Genomic DNA, 4,484 nt, shown 5'->3' on the forward strand with positions numbered 1-4,484 from the left:
CTATCTATCTATCTATCTATCTATCTATCTATCTATCTATCTATCATCTATCTATCTATTTATCTATCTATCTATCATCTATCTATCTATCTATCTATCTATCTATCTATCTATTTATCTATGAGCCCACAGTGAGAGATCAGTGTGACTGGCTAAGCAGGAGCTCCAGGTTGGCTTGTGCAGGGGGATCCCTGGAATGCGGTGAGCATGGCTGTTCTTCTTTAGGCCACAGCCTGAACTGACCCCCACAGCTGTGCTTTGTCTGGAAGGACAGGGAAGGGGGTTGGGGGGTCCAGCTGGGCCCCAGAGGCAGGGGGAGGGACTTGGGCTGCTCCTGATGGCCATTTGAGCTGGGACAGGGCTGCTGGCCTACTCCTGTGGCCTCCAGCAGACTTGTGAAGAGCTGCTAACAAAATGGAGGAGTTTTGAAAACAGCCAGAAAGGGGGGCGTGGGGGGTTCGAGGAAACATTTAAAGAAGAGATAAACAAAAGAGGCGACAGACTTCTCACTCTACCAAAAGGAGCTTTGGTTTACCTGTGAAACTTCACCCCTCCTCTTCCCCTAGCCTGACATTTATAAAGCTGGCTCGCGGCTCCCAGGGAGGACCCATTCTTTCAAGGCCTTAGTTCTGACGCTGGATTAGTCTTGCTGTGACTCACACTCGGGGTTGCTGATATCCTGACCTAAATTATAGTTGGACAGTTAAGAGAAAGCCAAGGATAGGCTACAATGTCTGGGGTTAGTCATGTCATTACTATTTGTATTAGCAGCTAACATTTATTGAGCGCTTACTCTAGCCGGGCATTGTGCCAAGACCTTAACCCACACTCTTTGAATCCTTAGCTTCAAAACAGCCATTTGAAGTGGCTACTAACGTCTGGGCCCCATGGTGTAATGGTTAGCACTCTGGACTCTGAAGTGGCTACTGTCTGTTTAACCCATTTTATAGATGGAAAAACGAAGGTAGTATAGAGAGATCCAAAATCACACAGATAGTGAGTAAAGAACAGAACTTTGAAACTAGTTCTCCTTTTGAAGAAAAAACAAACAAACAACTTGTGGCCCTGGCCGAGTGGCTCAGTTGGTTGGAGCATGTCCCATACACCAAAAGGTTGTAGGTTGCATTCCCGGTCAGGGCACATACCTAGGTTGTGGGTTCGATCCCCGCTCAGGGCGCATACTAGAGGCAACTGATTGATGTTTCTCACATTGATGTTTCTCTCTCTCTCTCCTTTTTCCTCTCTCTCTAAAATAAATAAAACATATCCTCAGTTGAGAGTTAAAAAAAAGAAGAAAACTTGTGGTAAGGAAAGAAGAAAAGGGAAGAATCTGAGTCTGCTCCTTTGAGTATGAGGCACCTAAGTATGTCTGGCCTGGAGAAAGCCCCCAGAGAGCAGACGGGGTGAGCCCGTTTCCTGTGGAAGCTTCTATGGGACACCTTTCTATCCACCTTCTCTGTAGCCAGCTGTCCAAGAGGACATCACAGACCAGGGCAGTCATGGGATGCTGGGTTATTGTGAATAGGATGCTGGGCCTCTCCTAGTAGCCAGCTCACCTTTCTCACTCTGCTAGGAAGAATGAGCTATTTCGCATTGGTTTGTAGTATAAATGAAATAGGCAGGGCAAGAATGGTGGGAGAGTTCAAGGCTTTCCATGAACTATTTTGAAAGCTCTTATTTTTGGTACAGCAGGAACTCCCCTCTCTTTGGAGATGCAGTTTGAGAGTAATAGTTGAGAAGATAGGTTCTGTGGATTTGAATCCTTGCTCAGTGACTTGTTAGTTTTGTGGCTCTGGATAAGCTATTTACCTTCTCTGGGCCTCAGTTTCCTCATCTGTAAAATGGTGATCCTACTAGTACCTGCCTCATAGGATTGCGAAGATCAAATGAGAAAATGCAGTGACCTTAGTACCTGGCATGTTGTAAGTGCTCAATAAAGGATAATTATTATTGTTCTTTAATGGCTTAAAGAGACAAGTTAGTCTAGACAGAGGGGGGCTAAAGTTTCTGGTTTCCCAGAAGGCTGCCCACGTCCTCTATGCTCAGTTAAGAATCAAAATACTCACAGAAATGGCAGGGCCAGGGGAGCGTCATGTTTCCATCTAAACCAGCGGTTCTCAACCTGTGGGTCGCGACCCCTTTGGCGGTCGGACAACCCTTTCACAGGGGCCGCCTAAGACCATCCTGCATATCAGATATTTACATGACGATTCATCACAGTAGCAACATGACAGTTATGAAGTGGCAAACGAAAATCATTTTATGGTTGGGTCCCAACATGAGGAACTGTATTTAAAGGGCCAGAGGGTTGAGAACCACTGAACACGTTTCCAATGAATTAACAAGCTGAAGAGCTGGATATATGAAAGTTGTTACAGACCACAGGGGCTCCTGAAGAGAGAGCTTTCTTTTCCAAATCTGGATGCCCTGCAACCCATAGGAAAGATATTTTGGGCATCCCATGTTTATTTCCCCCTACATCCTTTTTAGGCATAGGGCTTTCAAAACAGGAATGGTGCTAAGTACAAATGAAATAAAAAGTGTTATTTTTCATTCCCGGCCAATATGCACACAGAGTTTATCAACATGGAGAAGCTGGACTTCCAAGGGAAAACAGGGAGAAAAGTGAAGGGGCACATATCCCACCATTGTTGCCCTGCCCATTTCTTTTTAAAAAAAATATATTTTATTGATTTTTTACAGAGAGGAAGGGAGAGAGATAGAGAGTTAGAAACATCGATCAGCCGCCTCCTGCACATCTCCTACTGGGGATGTGCCCGCAACCCAGGTATATGCCCTTGACCGGAATTGAACCTGGGACCTTTCAGTCCGCAGGCTGACGCTCTACCCACTGAGCCAAACCGATTTCGGCTGCCCTGCCCATTTCATTTGTAATAGAAACCACTTGGAAATGCCCTACTGAGCATTATGCATTTATAGAGCCATGGACACTGCCCACTTTCACAGTGGAAGGGTCTGAAGTAGTTATTTGCTGCTACATGGCAAGTCCCTGACCAGCAGCAGCTGCATCTAGGCCAGCGGTTCTCAACCTGTGGGTCGCGACCCCTTTGGGGGTCGAACGACCCTTTCACAGGGGTCTCCTAAGACCATCGGAAAACACATGTATAATTACATATTGTTTTTGCGAGTAATCACTATGCTTTCATTATGTTCAATTTGTAACAATGAAATTGGGGGTCACCACAACATGAGGAACTGTATTAAAGGGTCTCCGCATTAGGAAGGTTGAGAACCACTGATCTAGACCATATTGGTATTTCCCAAGAGGCTTTGCAGTAGGTGAGTGCTTCATAAATGTTTGTTGAATAAGTGAGTTGTTGTTTTCACACCTTTCTGAACCCTGTGCAGTTCAATTAGTTGGTTTAAAAGAATTTTCCTCATCACAATTTCTGAAAGCCTAAGCACTAACGTTTGTGTTTATGTATGTATGTAAAATAACAATTAATTACAAAATGCTGTTTTCTGTTGTAGCTAGTGAGAAACGGTGGCCTCTCTTTTATGACTTCTATAAACCAGTAAGAGCTTAGCACCTCCAAAGGCTTACAACACGATCTCACTGTTAAAAACTACAGATTATTTTGACAAACATTACAAACAAGCAAACAAAAAACCCAACCCTCACAATTGCCAAGAAAATCTAATGTGTTTTCATCTGGATTTCTACGAGAGGCTAAATAACTTGCCTAAGATCAGTGTTAGGGCTGGGATTTGAGCCTAGGGGGTCGGACTCAAGAACTGGAGGCCTTGCCTGATCACACTGACAAACCTCAGGTGTGTGTCACGGGCCATTGGGCCGCTCTGGCTGGAGAGAGAGCTCACCTCCACCGGCCGTCCTGGGAGAGAGGGGTCTCTTTAAAGGGTTCCCATCCCGTTTTTCAGACAGATTTAATTGTTAGAAAGTCCTTCATGATATTGAACGGAAAACCTCCTCTCCAAGGCTTCCATTGATCTTCATAGTCCAAATGTAATCTCTCTTCCATACAGAGGCCCTCAGAGAAGTATGTGCCACCCTCCCCCACGCCTCTTCCTCCTGCAGGCTGTCTGTGGGAATCCTGGAAAGAGGCCCTCTCAAGACACTTGGCCCCCAAAGCAACCAAGGCGGAGGGGAGGTTGGCTGAGGCTTATGCAGGAGGCAGAATGTTAAATCAGGTTCTGTAAATAGCTCTGAGGCGATATTTAGACTGGTGGGCCAGGAGTTCCCTAGGAAGCAGCTAAGGATGGCTCACGATCCCCGAATTACACCCTTCTCTGTAACACAGACATTGCCGTAAGCTGTAATTGGTCCTGCACGTGGTGAGTGCAGTGGGATAGCAACGGCTTGAGCCTTCTGATTTGTAGCTGAGTCTTTATTCCAACCTAGCTGAGGTTTAGTGGGAAAAGGAACCAGAAGCACAAACTGAGTGAGGATGAGGCCAAAAAGACATCATACTGGGGAGGGGCCTGAGTGGGGATGCAAAGTAGGT

Source organism: Myotis davidii, unplaced genomic scaffold, assembly GCF_000327345.1.
Source record: "Myotis davidii unplaced genomic scaffold, ASM32734v1 scaffold914, whole genome shotgun sequence".
NCBI lineage: Eukaryota > Metazoa > Chordata > Mammalia > Chiroptera > Vespertilionidae > Myotis > Myotis davidii.